The 24,491-nt window shown below is 44.1% G+C and overlaps 2 long non-coding RNA genes across 2 annotated transcripts in view; both read left to right on the top strand.

Moving 5' to 3' along the window:
- The window catches only part of LOC149126757 (uncharacterized), a 146,633-nt gene extending 122,673 nt beyond the window's left edge, over positions 1–23,960 (top strand). The window contains exon 4 of the long non-coding RNA XR_016234162.1: positions 23,791–23,960. This is a non-coding gene — a long non-coding RNA (uncharacterized LOC149126757). The remainder of the gene's footprint in view (positions 1–23,790) is intronic.
- On the top strand, positions 16,847–19,777 carry LOC149126758 (uncharacterized). Its single transcript, XR_016234166.1, has 2 exons — positions 16,847–19,062; positions 19,596–19,777. It is a non-coding gene; the product is annotated as an uncharacterized LOC149126758 (long non-coding RNA).
- Positions 23,961–24,491: the final 531 nt, after the last annotated feature.

The following is a 24,491-nucleotide window of genomic DNA, read 5'->3' as shown; positions in this document are numbered from 1 at the left end:
TCCTGACAATATGTTTTAGATTTCTAATTTCCTCTTCTTTTCTTTGGTCTGACTGTATCCTTTCCTGTTCTCTGTCTTCTAAGTCCGATATTCTCTCTTCTGCTTCACCCATTCTGTTTGTAAGGCTCTCTATTGTGTTTTTCATTTGATCTATTGAATTCTTCACTTCATTATGATTTCTCGTCACTATCAGTTTCCTGTTGTACTAGTTGTTTTCGTTTCATTTTGATTTCTCCTTAATATTTCATTTTCACCAGAGAGATTTTCTATCTTGTCCATTAAGGATTTCTGTAGTTCAAGAATTTGTTTTTGAGAACTTCTTAATGTTCTTATCAATTTTTTGAGATCTGCTTCTTGCATTTCTTCTATGTCATCATCTTCATAATCTTGAATTAGGGTGTCTTTTTCATTTGACGGTGTCATGGTGACTTCCTTGTTTTTATTACCTCGGTTTTTGCGTTTGTTATTTGTCATATTGGAGATATTTGGTTTCTTCACTGTGGTGTTTTTTCTTGTTATACTATGACTCTAGATTAAGTGGACTATCTGTTTTTGATGTAGCCTTAGAGCTTGAGATGGGTGTGGCCTGAGAGCTCTGTTTGGTGTGCCAAAGGTGACACGCCCAGGTTAGGCGTGGTAAATCTCTCTCTCTCTCTCTCTCTCTTTCTTTTTTTTTTGATTCAAAAGGGAAGTAATTCCGCACAGCTGAATGAAGTTGGAGGTAGTTAGCAGGCAAATGATATACCCACAGGAGCCAGAGATTGGAAGCTCTTTCCCAAGGACCACACAGGGAATCTGTTCGGCCCTCAGAGTGGGCTCAAATTCTCCTTCAGTCTCCCACTGGGTTGCCAACGTTATGGAATTGTAGCGTCTCTGGAGAGTACTCACGTGAATTCCATGAGTTCTCTCCCCCACCGTCTCTTTTTTCACAGTCTCAGTTCAGTAGCACCACAAATTTACTAGGTCCTAATCTCCTGTTAATTCACCCAGCCCAGAGTCAGGTTTTTCTGCTAGGCTCAGAGCTGGTGCAGACCTGAGGCCGCTCTGCTTATGATGTATGTCCAAGATGGCGCCTGCTCTTTGTCTTGCTCACCCTTGAGAGGTGAGCAGAGAGAGAGAAACCCGTGTCCGTACCAGTCACCTTTTTTTTTCTCTCTCTCTCTCTTCCAGTTAGCCTGGTCAACTTTTCCCCCCCAGGGGTCGTTCCCTCTAGTCTACTCTCTCTGCTTGCCTGCTGGTGTCTCGGGCTATTGAGGTTCGGCTCACCTCGCGTTCCAGCGCTGGTGTGTTGAGTCTGCCGCTGGTGTCCCGAACTGTGGGCTCCCATGCTCTCCACGCAGGTCCACTGTGAATCACGCATTCCAGAAGAGTTTCTTCTGCTATTTCCTGCCCTACTCTTCCTTGAACCTGCAGTATCTCCACTTTTATTAAACTATCTCTCCCCGGACTATCAGTGTGCTCCCTTCCTATTCCGCCATCTTGCCAGTTTTTGTGTTTTGGAAAAAGAAATGGAACCCTTAGGCAGAGGCGACCGATAATAACTTCCCCCCAAATCAAGTATGATGGCGATTTTCAGGTGAATTCAATTAATTTTCCAAAGCCAGTCAGCTGGGAGGGGTGGATGAATCCAGAAAGATCCTGTTTCCTTGTGACTAAATCAAGCCCAATATCACAAAGGACTCTTGCATTTCTTTGGCTTTTTTCACATTGTTCTTATTTATCATGGTTTGTAATGAATTTTCTGATGTGAGCTTTGATTTTGAGGCTGGAATATGGAGTTCAAGACACGGAAGGAATGGGCTTTTTCAATCAGGGCACAGCTGTTGGTTTGCTCCAATTCTGGCTTTCTGTCATGGTTTTGGGTGCCTCAGCCGACTTTTGGTTTCTTGAGCGGCAATTTCCTAAATGATTTCTGGGTCTGAGTTGGTTTTGCCTTCTTCCTTCCCAAATTTTGTATTCTGACGCAATACAAACAAGAGTTTAGACAGAGGATCCATTATGAAATAATAAACACAACCAATTGGCGTGTCATGCTTAGAAATCTCCAGGCAGCATGACCAAGATGAGCTTTTGTGTTTTGGAAAAAGAAATGGAACCCTTTTGCAGAGCGGACCGATAATTAATTCCCCCCAAATCAAGTTGGACGGTGATTTTAGGTGAATTCATTCATGGAGATTTTCATGTGAATTCAATTAGTTTTCCAAAATAAGTCATTACTCAGCATTCCAGGTACTTCTAGCTGTTTGCTGATTGGCATCTGATAATCAGGTCGAGTCTTCTCTGCAGGGCTGGCATTGTGGCCCCACAGGTAAAATCACTGTCTGCAATGCCAACATCTTGTGTGAGAGTGCCAATTTGAGTCCTGTCTGTTCTGGTTTTAATACAGCACCTTGGGAATGCACATGGTAAACCATCACAATATGGCACAAGTACTTGGACCTCTGCCACCCAAATGGAAAACCCAAATGGAGTTCCTGCCTCTTGGCTTTGGCCTTGTTCACTGGTTTACTCCCCACATGGCTGCAGTGGCTAGGCCAAAGCCAGGAACCAGGAGTTCTTCTAGGATTCCTACATGGTGGCAGAGGCCCAAGGACTTGGGACATCTTCAGCTGCCTTCACAGGTGCATCAGCAGTGAACTGGACAGGAAGTGAAGCAGCCAGGACTAAAACTAGCATCCACATAGGATGTTGGTTCCCCAAGCAGTAGCTTAACCTGCTATGCTGCAACATTGCCTGATAACCTGAAGGTAATCTTTAATCAGGCACAGATCCAGGTAAATTGCAAGAACTAACTTGGCCTAGGTCTGGAAGACCTTGTTGCCTAAATATACAAAGGAAATTGTTGATACAGGTCTTTTTTTTAAAAGATTTATTTATTTTACTTGAAAGTCATAGTTACACAGAGAGAGAGGGAGAAGCAGAGAGAGAGAGAGATAGAGAGAGAGAGAGAGAGAGAGAATCTTCCATCTGCTGGTTCAGTCCCCAAATGGCCGCAAAGGTTGAAGCTGTGCCGATCTGGAGCCAGGAGCCAGGAGCTTCTTCCAGGTTTCCCACATGGGTGCAGGGGCCCAAGTATTTGGCCATCTTCCACTGCTTTCCCAGGCCATAGCAGAGAGCTGGATCAGAAGTGGAGCAGCCGGGTCTCAAACCGGTGCCCATACGGGATGCCGGCACTGCAGGCGGCAGCTTTACCTGCTACGCCACAGCGCTGGCCCCGGTACAGGTCTTTAAAATATGAACTAAACTATGTTATAAGCATTTAAGTAAATAAGTAAATATCCTTGAGAGAGAGAGATGCAAAATTGCCACAATGGACCAAATTCAGACACAGATAAGGCTTTACCTTCAGGAACATGGATGGGAATCTCTTCAAGAGAAGAGAACAAAGTTCTGTAATTTTCTGAGCCTACAAACATTCGCATATAAGCAGATGCAATGAATCAAGAGGAGGTAAATGCCACAGTGAAAGTACCAAGTGATTATGAGCACTCAGGTGGGCATGAATCATATGTAATGGATATATGTATGACTTTAATCTCATGTCCCACTAAGTCTGAAATTTATATTTGTAAGAGAAGTAATGTGGTGTATTAAGTTATAGATACTTTATTTCCAAACAAGGTGAACTTACTTCATCAAATTCCTAACCCACCAAACTGGTGAACCCATCATGCCAAAGAAACTATCAGTTTGCAAAAGCAGAGATGACTTTCCAGCACAGACAGGAGAAAGAAGCAGAAAAAGTATGGAAGGGGCAGCTCCCAAATGGTATTCCTTTTCACCCATAGTTTCTTCCTTTAGGACTTCTTTTTGTGCAGATCCTGTCTTCAAAAGCCTCAGAAGTCCTGAATCCAATGCCCAATGTCAAATCACTTCTTAAATGAAGAACAGGAAAGAGAAGAAAGGGAAAAGTTAAGTGGTTGTTGTGTCCATTATAGGTAAAATATGCTACTTTTCTTCTTTTTTAAAAATGTGTCTACTGATGTGGAACTGATCCTTTTGTATTCCCTGAACTCTCCCTGTTATATGTCTTCTGTTACCTTTTTTTTTCATTAATTTTTTTTTAGACGGAGAGAGAGACAGAATGAGATCTTCTATCTACTGGCTCACTTCCCAGACAGCTATGAAACCAGGAGTCAGGAGCCTCTTCTGGGTCTTTCACATGGTTGCAGGGGCCCCGGTGGTTGAGCCATCCTTCACTGCTTTCCCAGGCACATCAGCAGGGATCTGGAAGGGAAGCAGAGTAGGAAGGTCATGGGCTGGCTCTCATATTGGATGTCGATGCAACATGTCTTGGCTTTACCAACTACACCACAGGGCTGTCAACCAATATACTATTTTTCTAAAGACAACCCAGAAAAATCAACCACAAGAAATGAGCCCAGAGTCTGACACTGAGCCACAGTGGGTTGAGACAGAGCCTACACACCAGCATCTCATATGGGTACCAGTTTGAGTCCTGGCTACTACACTTCTGATCCAGCTTCCTTCTAACGTACCTGGGAAGGCAGTGGAGCATAGCCCAAATGCTTGAGCTCCTGCCATCCTTATGGGAGATCTGGAAGGGATGACTCTCCTGGTTTTGGCATGGCCTAATCCTAGCTATTGTGGCCTTTTAGGGAGTTAACCAGTGGATGAAAGATATATCTCTGTTTCTCTTCCTCTTTCCTTTCTCTCTCCATAACTGTGTCTTTTAAACAAATAAATACAAATAAAAAGAAAACTTTAAAAAGGAAGTGAGCCCAGTTTTCTTTGAAAGGGCCCTATTTCTCCCTGTCTCCCAAATGCCCAATGCTGATGTTGTCTCCTTCCTCTCCTGATTACTAAGGAAGCAGCTCCCGCATTAACAGGTTTAGGTAGCCCAATGGTATAGCCCTGCAGGACAGTCATAGTCCTAGAGCCAGACAATCAAGGCATCCACAATATAATAATGGCCACAGCTGCCCCCAGTTATTCTTCGAAGTAAGCACAAAGCACTTCAGGATCATAGTGCATGTGCCTCTCTGCTGCTACTCCATGTTTCTAGGAGTACTACTGTATGAGGTGAAAGGTCTTTGGTCACAATTGGTCATAAAGGAAAATAAGGAAGCCAAGAAATTTTCTTTTCCAACAATCAAAAGTGAACTTATTTAGGTTATCTAATGTTGCTCTCAAGAAATTACTCCAACTGTGGCTTTAAAAAAATCATTAGATCATTAGTTGTTATTGTTCACAGATCCTGTGAGTAGGGCATGTGGGAGGGATTGAGTAGATCTGTGGTACAGCCTCTCTACTGAGGCTGAAGTCAGACATCCACTGGAGCTGTCATCATTTGAATGCTTGACTGATGTTGATGGACTCACTTAAAACTCATTCACATGATTGACAATTTGTCACTGAATTTGAGCTATAGCCCAATTCCTACACACATGTACCTCTCCACAGGGTTTCCTGAGTGTCCTTGCAGCATGGGAATTTTCCCCAGAAGAAATCATCCAAGGCAGATGGGAATGGTCTTTATAACAGCCTCAGAAGTCACACATCTCTTCAATGACATACCACTGTTTCTACAGGGTTATCTCAGATTCAGTGAGTGTGCAAAGGGTGTGAATACTGATAAGGATCATTGGGAAGCATTTTGAATATTGGCTGAAATAGTACTTAAAAAATAAGAAGAATATCAAAAGGGAGATAGAAGGGCAAGAGTGGGAGCATAGGAGAGAAGAAAATGTTTTGATTCCTAAAAGCTGAGAGCAGAGAGAAACAATGTACCCAGTTCTTCTCTGAGACCTCTGATGCCCATCTTGATGTCTCTTCACCCTGGAATGGCTGAAGAAAGTCCAGCTTCTAAGGCAGGGACTCCAGATGAGTCACACACACACACACACACACACACACACACAAACCAAAAAAAAAAAAAAAAACAGGATGCCATGAGAAAGATCCTGTGGGTCCCAGGAAGTGCATCTACCCTCCTTCTTTCTTTGCCTTCCCCATGTTTGTTGAAGCTATGATGTGGCATCTACATGAGAATCAATCTGTGACTTGACACACATGGTCTCAAAGCACTAAAAAGTAATGATGACTCTAGGGATGGAAGGATGCTATTGTTACCATGGATGCAGCAATGCCATTGCCATCAGCTTTCTAGTGATTGTGAAACAGAAATCAGGAACACCACAGGAGAAAATAAATGGGAACTAGCACTTTCCTTGCTCTTGAAAGTAAATACAAGAAAAGGGAGCTGCTACAGTTAGTAAAGAGGGTAGAATTTAACACAGAGATGCATCTAAATCTTAGGGGAGGAGTGTTAAGATAAAAAAGTCTTGTTACTCCTCTCCCACTGTATCCATGTGGCCCTGTTCTAACCAATTTTCAGTAGTGCCCATGCAATGCTTGCATCTCCCATGTCTTTGGCCCCCTCTTCTAAATCATAGTACTCACTACTGAAAGTTCAAGACACATTACAACTCTGAGACTCCAAAATCATTTTCAAAACAACATGTTGGCTGGCACCATGGCTCACTTGGCTAATCCTCTGCCTGCAGCAACGGCACCCTGGGTTCTAGTCCCGGTTGCTCCTCTTCCAGTTCAGCTCTCTGCTGTGGCCTGGGAGGGCAGTGGAGGATGACCCAAGTGCTTAGGTCCCTGCACCCGCATGGGAGACTGGAAGGGAGCATCCAGCTCCTGGCTTCGGATTGGTGCAGTGCCAGCCGTAGTGGCCACTAGGGGAGTGAACCAATGGAAGGAAGGCCTTTCTCTTTGTCTCTCTCTCTCATTGTCTATAACTTTCTCTCTCTCTCTCACTGTCTAACTCTGCCTGTCAAAAAATAATTAAAAAAAAAAACATGCAACACTGGCCTTCAACTGTAGATGCTGTAGATAAAGCACTGAAGCTCAAAAGAGAGAAGGTTGAAAGTCTGAACACTTCTTGGGTGGCAACTGTCTGCATTAAAGCACAGGGGAACAGGGCAAGGCTCTTCCCTCAGCCCTATTACTAACCACGTTTCCCTACCTTTCCTGTCTGAATCTGGACATTTTTGCACAGCCTCTTCTCTTCTCCCAATGTGAAACCAATGTCCACCATAGGGGAGTTTGCTCAGGACATTCTGGTAATTTCCCAACTCCCTACACTAGGAGGTGGCACCTGGGGGGCTGAACAAGACCTGGAGAGTATAGGTGACCACAGCCTTAGGCCTTTCCATTTTCTGCCTTCAGACTGACTCTCCCCAGAGGCCCTGAATTATTGCAGAACTTTTTAAATAGGAAAATAAAGAAAAAAAACACAAATGCAGCAGTAGTAGGAAGATGGACAGTTTGAGACCTGATTGCTGAAAGTCTCAAAAAGTTTTCTGAACACGTGAAAAATTTTTTTCTCTTGACATTTTTCTTTGAAATTTGCAGGATGTTTGATCTTCAGATGCCTAAATAAATATAAAAACCAAAAGGCCTAAATTTTACTTACAAATAACTCAGGTTTCAAAAAATAGAAAAAAATAAAGGCAGAAATGTTGTGCTTTTCTCTCTTTTAAACCCAACACCTGAAGTTCTCATTACCTTAGTCTTCAAATAAGAAATCTCACTGCCCAGCACATAAATTGCCTCATTGCAACAAACCCAAAGGCTTGTCTCTGAATGGCAGCAAGTAGGCATCTGGCTGCTTCCACCTGGGGCAGAGGGAATAGGGCCCAGTGAAGTCTACAGCATGTTCAAAGGCAAAGTGGTCACTGCTACCTGCATGGAATGCAGATTGCCAAGTGTCATTTCTCTCCCCAGCTCTCTCCTGCCACAGTGAATTAGCCATTCTCACTCAATTGAATATTGACTATGTGCTAATGTTTCCTCAAAGTACCTATCTTGTAATGAAAGCTCATGGGGATTCAGTTATGCTAAGACCAAAAATTATGTTAAATTTTTCCTGGGTCCTGCACAAGCACAGCACTTGTTTCCCCCATTTCTTTACAGTCTCTCCAAAAACACAACCAAAATCCCTCTGGCTGGAGCCAGTGCTTTGGCATAGTAGGTAAAGCCACCACATGTGGTGCCAGCATCTCATATGGGTGCTGGTTAGGGTCCTGGCTGCTCCTCTCCCAATCCAGCTCTCTGCTGTGGCCTGGGAAAGCAGTGGAAGAGGACCCTGCATCTACATGGGAGACCTGGAGAGAGCCCTGGCTCTTGGCTCCTGGCTTCAGATCAGCCCAGCTCTGGCCATTGTGGCCATTTTGGGAGTAAGCCAGTGGATGGGATCTCTCTCTCTCTCTCTCTCTCTCTCTCTCTGCTTCTCTGTATCTCTGCCTTTCAAATAAATTAATAAAATAAATAAATATTTTAAAAAATCCCTCTGGCTGGGAAGAAAAAGGCTGCTTTGTGTTTCACTATGGAATCCATAGGAGAGGCAAAAGGGCCAACATCCTTTTGAAAGACAGAATGCAAAATAACTGTATATATCACTCATTCTTGAAAGCTGGCTGAGATGGGAGACACTGGTATTCTCAGATTTCTCTTTCAAGGTGGGTTTCAAAGTCCCTTGGGCCTCAAATTCTTTGCTAGCCCCAAAAAGTTAGGTCAAGTAAAAGGAATTTTGAAAGTCTTTTTTTTTCTTTCTTTTTTTTTTTTTTTGACAGGCAGAGTGAACAGTGAGAGAGAGAGACAGAGAGAAAGGTCTTCCTTTGCCGTTGGTTCACCCTCCAATGGCCGCTGTGGCCAGTGCACCATGCTGATCTGATGGCAGGAGCCAGGTACTTATCCTGGTCTCCCATGGGGTGCAGGGCCCAAGCACTTGGGCCATCCTCCACTGCACTCCCTGGCCACAGCAGAGAGCTGGCCTGGAAGAGGGGCAACCGGGACAGAATCCGGTGCCCCGACCGGGACTAGAACCTGGTGTGCCGGCGCCGCAAGGCGGAGGATTAGCCTAGTGAGGCGTGGCGCCAGCTGAAAGTCTTAACATTCTCCAGTGTGCAGAGAGTATACAAAGTATGTACAGTCAGCGAGACTGAAAAATCCAACCAAAAATTAACCATCATCACTAAGGAATGCTTCTAGGTTTGAATGCTGGCTTTGCCACTTCTTAGCAATAGCATCTTGGGCATCTGTTCTTCCTCACTTGTAAAATTATAATAATGGTACCTACTACTTTGGCAAAAATGAAATGTGTCAACACCTTTAAAATGCTTGGTGCTGGCTGGCGCCACGGCTCAGTAGGCTAATCCTCCGCCTTGCGGCGCCGGCACACCAGGTTCTTGTCCCAGTCGGGGCACCGGATTCTGTCCCAGTTGCCCCTCTTCCAGGCCAGCTCTCTGCTGTGGCCAGGGAGTGCAGTGGAGGATGGCCCAAGTCCTTGGGCCCTGCACCCCAAGGGAGACCAGGATAAGCACCTGGCTCCTGTCATCGGATCAGCACGGTGCGCCGGCTGCAGCACGCCAGCTGCAGTGGCCATTGGATAGTGAACCAACGGCAAAGGAAGACCTTTCTCTCTGTCTCTCTCTCTCACTGTCCACTCTGCCTGTCAAAAAATAAATTAATTAATTAAAAAATTTTAAAAAAAAAGTGCTTGGTGCTATGCTTGGCATGTAATGACTCGGTACAAGCTCACCATTTTTACTACTACTGTCCCATCAGGCTAAGTCCAATGGGTCACACTGGAGTTCCCATACTCTGAGCCTATAAGCCCAATCAACACATGATGCAGCCTCAGAAACAACAATGTCTCCTGTATCCCTAGAGTGCTCTAGACCTCACATAGGGCAAACTACATCCAAATAGACTTTAAAAAGTTCACAGGAGAAATTGAATTAAAAATAAATTAATTTTGGAATAAATTTTAAAAATTTGTACCTAGTTTTTCCCTGACACACATTTTTAATGGAATTTTTGAAGACTCCTCATGCACCCTGGTTTCTACTATGAGTAAAATATTGATGGTCAGAGTTCTCTACACTTTCTCACCTGATTTCACTCACATAGAAAAGCTGTAGGAAATCATGGGGGTAGCCATTAGGAGGGCAGGCCTCTGGATATCAATGGTCACTTGGTTCCACACTCCCCTTACTTCTCACAACTAAGTTCTGCTAAGGCAAGGAAAAAAGGTAGTTCTTTGTCTTCTCTTCCTGCAAACTTCAGTCCTAAAATATTTAAGTGCGGTTCTCTTATGAAACTTTAAGTTGAAGAGCGAACACTTAGCCAAGGTCTATGACCTAAATAGATTTTTTTTAGCATCTTTGAGCAGGAATTGTTAATGAGCTTTAAATCTGAAGGGCTTAAGTCACCAAAGTGTTCCAAGCTTCAGTGAAGCACCACAGAATTCATAAAGGAAACCTCATCAATCCTTTCCCAGCAGCCCCCTTACTGACACCCACTTCCTAATAAAAGCAGCCAAAAGGATTTCTAAGATCACTGACACACATTAGTGGAGCCAAATTCCAAATCTTTGTTTATAAATTGGCTTTTAAATGGCAAGAGATTGAGTGTCCTTAAATCTCCAAGCCCACAAGCCCACAAAACGAGACATGCTGTGTGTCAGTAGAGGAGAAAGCATAAAGCCACAGCCAGTCCAGATGTATTCAGAAGATTAAAGCCTGGAAAGGGCTTACTCCCAAGTGAAAGCATTTGTTAGAGTTGCCAGTGGACACACAGCAAAGAGAACCCCCCACCCTTACTAGTTTATATAGCACAAAGTACCTGGAAGGGGCTTGGAGGTCTGAGCTAAAGCAGGGATGCTGAGACAGAGAGAGTGTTTGGGCCAGATTTAAAGGTCCTTTGAGATAACTGTGAGCTGGGAGGGGTTCTGGCTGAGGCTGGACTCTGCGGCTGAGCTCCTGAGATGGGGGAGACAACTTGGGAGGAGTAAGAGAGATCACAGGCTGATAGCAGGAGTCTGCTGTGTCTAACAGTCGAGGCAGAGCAGGGCTAGTCAAGATAGGGTGGGGCTGTATTAACAAGGCAGAGAAACAGGGGCTTGCTTGTTATGTAGGTGAGGGGTTAACATGGATCTTGGGCTTTTTGTTCTTGCTCCATCACTCTGTATGATAAAGTCAGAATAAAGCAGACTTTGATGAAGGCAATTTCTGGTAGAAACTCTATAATAAAAACTTAGTCAATCACAATCTATTGCAGTTCTGATAGATTTTACTGTTAAGTTTAAGGGATTTATGTTTGGTGCCTTTCAACTGGAAACATGAGGAAACTTGCAAAGCCCATGCCCCACTCTCCCTCTATCAGACCCTCATTCAGATCCTGAATGTGGATGAACATATTGGCTAGCACCCAACAATGAACATACTGTTGGCACTATGACCCACAACCTGCATACATTAGCCAGATTATCATCTGGTGGCCTCTCAGCATCACCTATCCAGGTTGTTGTGCTCACCCCAGGCTCACTTATGTTCAGAGGGGCATAAAGAGTAAGACATAGGGTCAGAAGACCAGCCCCACTTACCATGGCTGCCCCTGCCACATAACCTCCCGAAAGTGCTGTCACTCTGGCAACTCTCCAATCTTGAGGCCTCTGACTGTTGGTCCCTTGGCATCAGCAGGCACTCCAGGTGTAGACACAGCCAATGCACACTGTGATGCTGGTCAGGCAGGGCTAGCTCAAACCTCTGCCCACCACCTGTTCCTTGTGTGTCAACAGCTGGAGCCAGCACCATGAGCCCACACCCCAAAACACACCTTTGCTCCCTCTGTGCCTGGCCTACCCTTTGGGCAAATGTGCAATAAAGCCAGCCTCTGAGGCTTCCACTAGATCCTTTGACCAATGGGTTCTAATGGGGTGGGGATTTTTCTCCTCAAATGCTTTCTATGGCGTTAAGTTGGTGCTTGCCCACTTCTGGTCTTAGGGGGTTTATCATTTTCTGGGAGTATGCACTCAGGAGGTAGGTGGCTAGGCACTTCTGAGCTGTGAAAAAGATTTTCTTTTTCTGATTTTTAAGGAAGACTCTAAGATTGAGCATAACCAAAGTCCCCTACCTCAGTTTTCGTACCTTGCAGTATACTCATAAGGTGAGTATTGATGCATAAGATGACTTTTCTATTTAGATGACACTTCAAGATTCTGTTCATTCAACAAATCATTATCATCTGCCCTCTGATGTGGGTCTGTGGGAAGTCTGGTGTCAGAAGAAGTTTATGTTAGAAAGAAAATGCTGGAAAAGTGCCTTCCTATGAAAGAGAAAATCTCAGGATAAAAATATCCTGGCTTCAGATATGGGCAGCTCCCACAATCCCTCCAGTCAGCCAAGCCAGAGATGAGTTTCTCTTTCTTGGTTATGACCCTATGCAAAGACATGGTACCAGGAGAGAAGCTGGGAGAGCTCAGCTTTGTCTAGGTTAATGATGAGTGACAGCCTCAGCTTCACTTACCAAGCCTCTGCCCACCATCAGCTTATTTTCATTTCTGAGCTTTTCTACTTCTGAGATCTGACCTTAACCCAAAGATTCCTGCCTGACATGGGTATGGCATCCACAAATGATGTAGGTGATTCTATTGTGGTACCCACAGCTTTTGTCACATTGTTTTGTAATTGTGCATGTTTTTATAATCTGTCCCCCAGGACTGTAAGTGCCTTTAGTATAAGCATTTTATTTATCATTCATATTATATCAATTATGTCCAGGAGAGTACCAGGCATAATGCAGACAAGTCATCCCTGTCTTCCTCTTTTGTCTGCTCCTCACTCCTATAGTTCTAGGTGCTTTTGATCTTCTCCTCTACCAGTCCCTCTGCAGAGCTACCACCACCATGAGACCCTCACACACCATGCTCCTCTATCTGTTCTAACTCCATGTGCTCCCATGTTATGGTAGCTCCAAATAGAATAATATAGCAAGTGAGTGAGGCTTAGTTGTACCCATGAAGCCAAGCTATTGTGCTACATTACTAGTAAGTGAATTGTAGATGTTGGCCTTGAATGCTCTGATTGTGCTCAGTTCTCATGATCCCATGACAACTGAGAGCATGGCAGTCTCCCAGAAATCAAGATTCCTGCCTGTATATCACATTAAATTAGGGGCCACAGAGCTCTGCAGCACTGTTGGAGCCTTTCCATTTATTCACTGTTCATACCTACTGCATTCTTCTCTTTGTACCCATCCACTTCCATCAGAATAGCCAAGACAGAGTGAGTTTATTTCAGAGACATGATGCTGAACCCATAGGATGACACCTCACTTGGACTTTATAATGTGTATTTTGTCTCTTCTGGGAAAATTTTTTACTTATTCCTCTTTCATTGTGCTTTGAGTACCTAAGGTTGGTAGACACATGAATTGTGAATTAGCGAAGTATTCCAAATTCAGCTTTGAATTATATAATTTTGTGGGTTTTTGAACTTAACTTTTTCATTTAGATTGTTCTTATAGACACTGATTATGTCTTCTAGTTTCTAAGTTTCTGCACCATAATGGGAACCATTGTATATGCTATCAGTTAAAAATGTTTGACTTGATGATCGACATAGGACTTATAGATGGCATCTACCCATGTGATCATGTCCTGGATTGATGGGAATTTTATGAGTTCTTTGGAAGTAGCCTTTTTATTTAAATTCTTTTAAAGCTTTATTTATTTATTTGAAAGTCAGGGTTACAGAAAGAGAGAAAGAGATAGAGGGGGGACTAGAGAGAGAGAGGTTTTCCATCCACGGGCTCACTCCCCAAATAGCTGCAGTGGCCAGAGCTAATTTAAAGCCAAGAGCCTGGAGCTTCTTCCAGGTGTCCAACATGGGTGCAGGGCCCCGAGCACTTGTGCTATCTCCTATTTCCCAGGTCTTAGCATAGAGCTGGATTGGAAGAAGGGGAAGCTGCCCATATGAGATGATGACTTTACCTGCACCACAGCACTGGCACTGACAGTAGCTTTTTATTACTAATGAACATAAATGTACTGAGAACACCTTGTTCTTGAAATAAGAAAATTCAAATTAAGATTTACACATGAATTTCCTTCTGCTTTAATCTATCATAGTAAAGCATTGAAATCCTCTTAATTCTACCTTTATATCTCACTGTAATATGTTGTCTCTTCTTCATTCCCACTGCCACAGTACCTTGGTTCAAATCCTACTAAATAGAGATTTTAATTGACCTCCTTGCATTTTGTCTTCCTTACCTTTGTATCCATAGCCTTTTGTCGTCCAGTCCACTCTCCCTGCCTGTATCTGGTTGCTCATTATCATTTATTCCAATTTTAGGGAAATTCAGTGGCTGGTAGTTCTTTCAAACACATCACACGAAAGATTGCCCAGTAAATCATTATTAAATAAATTATTGGAATGCCTTACATAGTTAGGGTGAATACTTAACCTGCTTGGCACTGGATGGTTCCTGTTTATACACTTAAACCCTGTGTAGTTATTAATATGCTCCTTTTATGATCAAACTTGTCACAGAAAAACAAATATATTCACTTAATTGTGGCAGTCATTTTTAGTAAAAAGATGCCATCTTATCTGTGACCCCATCTATGTCATGGGTGCTATCTTAGGCTCTGGTCCTCATTGCCACCTTGCACAGTAAGCTTTGGTCCTAAGCCCTATGGCCCCACCACCAGTGTCAGCTCCACCTCCACCCTAATGGTTTTTGCCTGCTCCTACTTCCCTGTCTGCCTCCTGGCAAAGGTATAACAGGACCTGCTTCCCCAACACGTGCCCTCTCTCCTGATCTCTTTCTCTCTTACTCTCTTGCCCTCTTGCCCTAGTCCAATGGTCTTCCTCTAACTGACGATAAACTTTTTCCCTTAACTCTGGTGTTTGGTGTGTTTTGTGGTGGCCTTACACTGGTGCTGTGACTCAGATCCAGGCTCTCCCATTGACCTTGCTCTCCCCTTGGGAATCTGAGCTGCTTTGGGGTCCTGGATTTCTGCCAGTAACAAAACACACCTGAAACCTCCTTCTATGCCACCAAATGCTCTGTGATCTCCATCCACACATTGGTCTTTCAAATCCTGAAGATGTGGAATGGGGAATTTTCTCATGGCAACCTGTACTACAGGTGGTGGTTGTACTCAGCTTTGCCCCAAAGTTCTGGTACCAGGCACCACAACCCCTATGGCCTCATTCCTCTACAGACTCTGTGTCTGGGCAACAGCAGGTATGAATAATGACTCAGACCTGTTTCCCTTCTATGGGTTAAGACCTGGGCTCCAGTGGCTGCATCAGAGATGACTTCTGCCCTCTGTTTCCATACCCTCCCGTTTGTTTGCCATGGTCTTTGAGACCCTGATATCCACCAATTTGACTCTATGGGTTGCCATTGGAGCTTCTCCCTCCTGAGCTCTGTCTGATTCTCCTTTCAGTTGTCTCCTACGTCAACAACTCAGTCCAAGTAGCTGCTTAATGACACATTTAACCCTAACATTATTGGGATCTCTCTCTCTCGCTCTCTTTTTTTTTTTTTTTGGACAGGCAGAGTTAGACAGTGAGAGAGAGACAGAGAGAAAGGTCTTCCTTTTTTCTGTTGGTTCACCCCCCAATGGCCACTGCAGTCAGCTGATCTGAAGCCAGGAGCCAGGTGCTTCTTCTGGTCTCCCATGTGGGTGCAAGGCCCAAGCACTTGGGCCATCCTCCACTGCACTCCCGGGCCACAGCAGAGAGCTGGACTGGAAGAGGAGCAACTGAGACAGAATCCGGCGCCCCGACTGGGACTAGAACCTGGGGTGCCGGTGCTGCAGGCGGAGGATTAGTCTATTGAGCCATGGCACCGGCTATTGGGATCTCTACCACTTCTGTGTGTTCAGAAAAGTGGAAGATATCCATGTCTAAGCCTGTATCTCCACTCGTGTTCTGCGGTTCAAACTCTTAACTTCCAAAGCTCTCACTAAAAAGCAAAACCCCTTCCTTCTACCTTCAACCCTGACACCGCCACCACCACCACAACATGGTCTCCTTTTATCCAGCTGATGGACCCCTTGTCACTCCAGTCCACAGGCACAGGCGCAGCCACTCTGTGGGGCCCCAGCAGCTCGGGCCCTGGTGGCATTATTTCTCAATCCACAACCTCAGAGTCCACCTTCTGCACTGGTCCTCAATATCTCATTGACACCTTCTCCTCCTGACCAGGAATTCCAGGAGGTGGTTCTACTCCAGCTCTCACTTCACCTCCCCGCACCTTGTCTCAAATCCCTGCTCATATTTTTCTCAAAACCATTCCCTGACCATGTCTACTCCTCCCCTCACACTCTTTGCCTTGTCACTAACCCAGTCTACATTTTGACCTTCTCCTTCTCCTGCTCCACCAAATGGACATTCTATTCCCATCTCCCCCCTTCCTGAGGCCCCTCCCCTCCCTTCTCCTGAGCTCAGTCCCTTGCTCCCAAATAGAGCCAGGGAGCCTGCCTCCATGCTATACCTATGGCAAGTGGTGGGGGAGGAGAGCATCATTAGGGTCCATGTTCCTTTCTCACTTGCTGATCTTTCACAGATTGAACAAAAACTGGGTTCCTTCACTTCTAACCCAACATCGTACATTAAGGAGCTTCCCTATTTAATTCACTCTTATTACCTGACCTTTCATGATGTCTTTATGATCCTCTCCAAGATTCATTTTCAATTATCTTTATATACAGAATATCAACTTAGTATATGCTAAGTAAAGATTTCAACAGTTTGCACCTGCATAGATACACAAAGTATAAAGTACTGTTTGAGTAGTAGTTTTACCATTAATTCACATAGTACAACACATTAAGGACAGAGATCCTACATGAGGAGTAGTTGCACAGTGACTCCCTACTAGGCAGTTCATGGCGGGGGGGGGAGGTCAGAAATCTTATTTATTTTTTATATCCTAATTTATTCATTAGACAAGAGACCAACTCTGTTTAGATGCTGACTTTTAATGTCAAAGAAAACATGTTTCTTGCCCTCATGAATTTTCAATGTGGCAAGAAAGAGAAATCTATCCAAAGAATATTGCTTGACATAGTAAACACTAGTGTGAAGTCAATGGATAAAGACTTAATCATTTGAAATGTTGGGTTCCTGAACTAGGATCCCGACACGTCGAGATGCGCACCCCAAAGACTCAGATTCCAAACCAGTAGATGCAACACGCAAGAGGATTTGCTCAACATCTGCGGAGACGGGCCTCTTGACAGTGCAAAGCCATCCAAAGAAGAAGCCCTGAACAGTTGTTAAGAGCATTTTTAAAGGGAAAAACCACATAATTTACTTAATACACACAATTTACACACTAATTGGAGGGTTTAAATGATACACAAACGATTCACACACTGATTGGAGGATTTAAATGAGGGGGTTAGTGGAGGGAAAATTTTTCTGGCTATTGCAGGAGTCACTTTAAGACTTTAGGGTGAAATATCTGCTGCTCGCCAGAAGGTGCTCTGCAACTAGGAGTTATCGCAAAGCCTCGAGGGGCATCTCAAGTGACAGCTGGTGCCTAGGTGCCTAGGGCTCTTTCTAGGAACTAGCACACTAAGTGGGGCAAAGGTTACTTCTAAGAATTAACTCACTAAGTAGGACAAAGGTTACTTCATCTGGGACAGAGAGGAGTGGCTCTTCACTAAACCAACTCTAATCCCATGAACTCTAATTGACAGAAGTAATCATAAACATAGAACTCCGTGTCATTCAGTTATCCATTTGCACTTCTACATAAAAACTTCAAAAAATGAACAACAAAGATATATCTAAAATACATAATATTTGCATGCTATCTTGATATTAAACATAAGAAAAATAGACCATGGAATAATAACAACTTTGAATTTCCTTATTTTAGACAAGCTATAATCCTATGTGGTTCTCAATAGTTTAGATTATTGTTGTAGGTACTCTTCTTCTCCCACTTTTTTTCCAGATGAGAGCTCTGCAGTTTTAGAAATTGAGCCCCAAGACAAAAGATTTCTTAAACCAGTATTATATTTTGGTTGGCCTTTAAACTAGACTTCTTAATGATATTGCCATGGGCAAATTCTAAACTCTTTCCACTCAGATTTTTCTTTGTAAGCTCCTGATAATACTGTCTCTAGAATTAATCTAAGGTATAAATGATATAATGTAAGGCATTTAGTCCCTTAACCTGGCTCCTAGCAGATACTCTGCAATGTTAGTTCTGTATCAGTTTCCCTGTTTGTTTCTGTACATGGTATATTAAAGGATGGTATAAAATTATTTGAAAAGAACTATAAACACCAATAAAACACAAATAAAAATTGTATTCTCAAATCTAGATTTTAAGCTGTGCCCTCTACAACTCTTAAAAGTTATATCATATTCACAGTTATTTATTATTTGAAAGAAGTTCCCAGGAACAAAGCAGCAAGTAAGATTTTTCTGGAAGACAGAGTTTATGAAGGAGCCAGGATTTGGGGGTCAGTTAGCAGCAGGTGTCACTCTTCAAGATTTTTGTTCAGGAAAGGCAGAACACCAACTGATCCTTGAGATTTTGTGGCGGGAAGGAAGAGATGCAGGGATGTAAACAAAAGCAAATGAGCTCTGATTTTCAGTCTGTCTCCACTGCCCTGGACCTAAGCCCTGGAGGAGGGCCATCTGGTCTTTTCTAGAGTGCGCCACGCTGGGACTCCATTTCCCAGAGTCACCAGGTGCTGATGTTTTCTGAATGCCTGTGAACGAACCTGAGTATGCGCATGCTCTTGCCTTTCCTTGCGGCTCCGAGTAGCGGAGAGGAAGTTCACTTAACTGATCAGAGTTGGCTATGAGAGGCCAGACTGCTCATTCTTCCGCATTCACTGCGTCTCCTGCTCGGCACAGTGCAATCCCAGGCAGTTTGCGAGCACACATCCTAAGCCTGCCACCCGCTGCTTCTGTGCCTCTTCTGCCGCTTGTGGGTTCCGCATGCAAGAAGTTTTTCTGCCCCATGCTCTTTGCGTTGTTCTCCGCATGTCCTGAAGAAAGGGGAGGGCTTTCGGAATTCCATGGCAAGTATGGAGAACAGAAAGGGGCGGAGATGCGTGTGTGGGAGAGGGGTGGGTCGGAAGGCGGCTGGCGGCTCCCAGATGTGGCTCACTTGCTTCTCAGTGATCCTGGCATCTTTCTCCAGGGAGGTCAGGGCTGGGACCTGGGATGTCGTTTCTCCCACCACCGCTTCCCAGAACCCCAGCGCCCGGTGAGGCCAGCTGGCTGCCTCGCTCAAACTTTCCTTAGCGTGCTTTATTTAGTGGTTACCTGAGAGAAGGCAACTGCACAAGCCAGGCAGGGGAGAAGACTGCGAGAGAAGGCAGCTAGATTCCCCTTCTCTATATTTAAATAAACTGTGTTCCCACTTTGTGTGGGTCGCAGAATGCCTTCCGACCGGGCCTCCAACGGTATCCCTCTGTGGTTCCGGCAGGGCGGGGCTCACCGGGCTTCAGTGGAGAACCGGAGGCGGCCTATGTTGGGGAGGGAGAAATCAGGCTACGACCTACTCCACTGCCCCCATCCTGCACCTCCTTGGGCTGGTGGGGTCCCCGCTGACACCTGGTAGCTGGGGCCCTGCGTTTTCGGCTTTTTCCAGTTTGGAGCAGCGTGAAGGGTGTGCAGTAGCTTTGTGATTTGATCTCTTTTCTGTGTTTAGTCAACAGACTTTTTTTAATCTGGAATTTGAGGCCATAGAGTCATAGCTGATGATTTATTTGGCTGCTTTTCGATTTCTGTCTTCAGCCCTTCTAATGCTAGCAAGGATGTCAACTGTTATTTACCTGCCACTGAGTGATCCCTTTGCAAAGTGAGAAGTGAACTGAAGTTAATGCAAGTCTACTGTTGTGGGCCAATACCTGGAGTTATTTTAATCTGGATTTGCATTAAGTGGAGAACTATAAAAACATAAATACAGAAAAGTAACATTTTTTCTCTGCCCAGTTCTTTATAGTCAACCAGTGTTCCACCAACTGATTATCTTACAGCCTGTAATGTTTTAATTAAGAAATCTAGTTACTTGACTTATTTTAGGTTCTGTGTTTAAGCCCATGACATTTTTGACATGAGAGGATACTAGTTCTACATTTTCATAAACACTGGTCTGTGGAAACATCCCTATAAATCGTTTTTTTTTTAAGAGATTTTATTTATTTATTTGAGAGTTAGAGTTACAGACAGCGAGAAGGAGAGACAGAGAGAAAGGTCTTCTGTCTGCTGGTTCACTTCCCAAATGGCCACAATGGCCAAAGCTTCTCTGATCCAAGGCCAGGAGCCAGGAGCTTCTTCTGGGTCTCCCACCTGAGTGCAGGGGCCCAAGAACTTGGGCCATCTGCTACTGCTTTCCCAGGTCATAGCAGAGAGCTGGATGGGAAGAGGAGCAGCAGGGACTAGAACTGGCCCCCATGGGATGCCAGCACCCCAGGCAGAAGATTAACCTGTGCCACAGCATTGGCCCCCCTAAAAATTGTTAATGTGAGAAGGTGTAAGAAGAAAGAGGGAAAAAAATGCTACTCTCCCCCCATAGACTTTCCCATAAGTGGAGAAGATGTGACCTTGAAAACTATTGCTGACTTTCAGTGTAATGAAGTTTTCACATGCATAATTGTGTTTGAGTGATTCAAGTGGTCTGTTAGAATGGTGTTATCACCATCTTACTAATTTATGAAACTCATTTAGCATAAGGAGGCCATCTAGGATGTAAAAATAGAAAGTGAATCCTAGCTAGATCCTGGAACACTATTTGGGAATCCCCTGGATAGATCCTGAAACACTGGGAATCCCATGTGGGTAGAAGTTACCCAAGTGTTGGGCTATCTTCTGCTGCCTTTCCCAGGCATATTAGTAGGGAAGTGGAGCAGCTGAGACTTGAACTGGTGCTCTATGGGATGTTGGCATTGTAGGAGGTAGCTTAACTCAGTCTGCCACAATGCTATCCTATCAATAGACATTTTGAAGTGGAATCAGTAGTTATGAAAATGTACAATCTAAAGTTACAAGGGAAATGGAAAGAAGTTTCTTCTAACTCCAGATGGTTCCAGGGGCCTTTATTGGACATCAACTCTTACTGGGCCAATAAGCAAAGTGAAAGAAGTTAGAATTTTAGTTAGCATTTTTATCTAAATCAGGGATAGAATCAAAGAAATCATTTGTTTTGACCCTGCCAAGGCATCTGCATGTGAGACTGGATAATCAATCTATAGCATGCTAATTTTTATTTTTTTGAAATTTTTTTTGACAGGCAGAGTGGACAGTGAGAGAGAGAGACAGAGAGAAAGGTCTTCCTTTGCCGTTGGTTCACCCTCCAATGGCCGCCGCGGCCGGCGTGCTGCAGCCGGCGCACCGTGCTGATCTGATGACAGGAGCCAGGTGCTTATCCTGGTCTCCCATGGGTGCAGAGCCCAAGGACTTGGGCCATCCTCCACTGCACTCCCTGGCCACAGCAGAGAGCTGGCCTGGAAGAGGGGCAACCAGGACAGAATCCAGTGCCCCGACCGGGACAAGAACCAGGTGTGCCGGCGCCGCAAGGTGGAGGATTAGTCTAGTGAGCCGCGGTGCTGGCCTGCTAATTTTTAATTCAGTAATCTTGTATGGCCCATGAATGATGTTGTAAGTATCCAAATGGCCTTGGCAGAAAAACATTCCAGCCCCTGTAAAATGTTAATGGAAAATCCAAGGCATTTTACAAATCTGTTTTAGTGAATGAAAAACTACAAATACCAGTCCTGTGAAAGACAGACACTTCTAGTCAACACATGCCAAAGACATCAATTATGTTTCTACATACTATCAGAGATGTCAGGCATATTGTTGAAATAGCGTTATTCCTTCCGAAAAAACAAATGGGAATCCTGTGTGATGAGATAGGCAAATACATAAAAAATAATGTTGCTGTTGTGTCACAGAGAATTTGCTTCTTGAAAGTCTATTTTTTTAAAGATTTATTTATTTATTTGAAAGAGTTACACAGAGAGAGAAGGAGAGGCAGAGAGAGAGAGAGAGATATCCTCCATCCCCTGGTCCACTCCCCAGTTGGCTGCAATGGCTGAAGCTGTGCTGATCTGAAGCCAGGAGCCAGGAGCTTCCTCTGGGTCTCTCATTGGGTGCAGGTGCCCAAGGACCTGAGCCCAGGCCATAGCAGAGAGCAGGATCAGAAATGGAGTACCCAGGACTCAAACTGGTGCCCATATGGGATACCAGCACTGCAGGTGGTGGCTTTATCACTATGCCACAGTGCCAGCCCTCTGGAAACAGTCTTAGATGGTATGTGGAAATGCATGTTTATGGCCAGCATGCTTGAGTTATCCATGTGTACAATTTGTACCAATTCACATGTACAGATGTTCTTTTCTAGATGTGCATGATGTGGAGATTCTTCAATGTCTGGTCCTTTTTAGGGGAGTTGAAGAGAGGAAGCATATGTGGGGGAATTGCATAGCTCAAAACTGGTCTCAATATCAGGCCTGCCATGAATGGTGCTTCTTTAAAATAGAATCCTCCACCTGCTCTATTGGATGACTTGGCTTTGCAAGGTTCATTTTTCATGGAATATTGCATTTGAAAGTTTTTATAAGTCATTTTCTTTACTTGACTCAGGTGCATTTCATTTGGATTGTGTACACACTAAAATCAGCTATGTGTATATCACAAGAAGGTGACCATGGTGTGCTTCTGCTACCCACTAGCTCCTAAAGCCTGTGTTGTCTCTTGCCTAAGCATGTGTAAGCCAGAAAGACTGCATCTCTTCCACTTGGAGCTTCCAAATTTTTCTCCCCTTTCTTCCCCCCTTTTTCTCTTTGCTGTTTTTGCTACTCTGCAAAAGGGATAATTGCCAACAATGTCATTACCTTGAGCCAAGATGCCATTTGGCCTCTCCCTGGGAACACTGCCTCTTCAAGGTGGACAACTTGTCCTGCCTTCCAACCCTTTGGCAGTGGAGTGAATGCTATTACATTAGCAGGTGTAGGTTCCTTGGGAATTTGATGGAGGAAAAGGGCTAAAGAAACTCATCCATCCTTCATTTCATTGCTTTTCTCATGTTTCTCTGTTCTTCTTGGTATTATTTTCAAGTTTTTCCACTGATTCTTATCCAATAGAATGCATATGATTCTGTTTTCTTTTATTTTTTAAAGATTTATTTTACTTATTTGAAAGAGTCACAGAGAGAGGTAGAGACAGAGAGAGAGGTATTCCATCCACTGGTTCACTCCTCAGATGGCCACAATGGCTGGAGCTGTGCTGATCTGAACGAAGCCAGGAGCCACGAGATTCTTCTGGGTCTCCCACATGGATGCAGGGGCCCAAGGACTTGGACCACCTTCTACTGCTATCCCAGGCCATTGCATAGAGCTGGATCAGAAGAGAAGCAACTGGTACTAGAACTGGTGCCCATATGGGATGCTGGCACTTCAGACTAGGGTTTTAACCCATTGCACCACAGCACCAGCCCCCAACAATTCTATTTTCAAAACTCTCAGCCCTTGTCCACATCAGGCTATTTCTTAGAGAAGGACAAAAGTGTTTTCAGTCACCATAAACCATTTCAAATAGCTGTGTTTTCCCTGTGACTGCAAGCCTAAAAAGGTGACTTCTCTTGGTACCTAACAGGTTTGCTGAGTGCTTATCTTGGGGCTCACATCGAGCACTAAACAGTTGTCCTGTGTGATTGCTTCATATTTCATATTCTTTCTTGTGGAAAAGCTTTTCTCATGTTCTCCAAGTGCCTGGTTGGGCTACACCTGCTCATAGTGGGAACTAAGACTTCTTTGGTACTTGGAGACTGATTGCTTATTTCTGTAATCTTTTTCATGAATTTAATCAGAAAATGTGTTTTGAAACATTTCATCTGGGGCTAGTACTGTGGTATAGTGGGTAAAGCTGCAGCCTGCAGTGCCGGCATCAAATATGGGCACTGGTTTGAGTCCTGGGTTCTCCATTTCAGATCCAGCTCTATGCTCTGGCCTGGGAAAGCAGTAGAAGATGGTCATTGGGCCCCTGTGAGAGACCCGGAAGAGCTCCCTGGTTCCTGGCTTCGGATCGGCACAGCTCTGGCTGTTGCGGCCAATTGGGGAGTGAGCCAGGGGATAGAAGACTTCTCTCTCTCTCTCTGTCTCTTCTTTTCTCTCTATAACTCTATAAAATAAATAAATAAATCTTTTTTTTTTAAAGAAACATTTCATCTGTGGGTAGACAGGGCAGTTTTCTTGGATCCTGGTGAGAACTGATGAATTGATGGTATTTTTCCAACCACATTATGTTCTAAAACTTACTTCATTTTATTTTCTTAAGAAAACTATATCTGAACTTTGCTCCCCCCATTCTGGAATTTTTGTGTTTCCATCCTCTTTATAACCACAGACATGAGTACACTTTTTCCCTTCTCTTTATGATGCTGAGAGGGGCAATGGAGACATTGCAGCTCTCTCCCCTGCCAGCAGATCTTCTTCAGGCCATCTCCTTTAATAAGGCACTGGGTTAACTTGCCTGGGCCAAAAGGCATCTGCTTAAATGCAATACAACTTTTCAATTAAAGTCTTCATAAAGTCAACCTACCTTATAAATCTCTCATCTGTTATTTTGAAATATGTTGTGAGCGTGTCTTTTATGTCAGTGTCTGTAAGCTGGAAGCTTCTCACTTAAAGC

The sequence above is a fragment of the Oryctolagus cuniculus genome, chromosome 5 (genome assembly GCF_051225735.1).
Source record: "Oryctolagus cuniculus isolate XC-2025 breed Fujian yellow rabbit chromosome 5, ASM5122573v1, whole genome shotgun sequence".
NCBI lineage: Eukaryota > Metazoa > Chordata > Mammalia > Lagomorpha > Leporidae > Oryctolagus > Oryctolagus cuniculus.
Note: the sequence above shows the minus strand (reverse complement) of the source record. Positions and strands in the feature narration are given on the sequence as shown.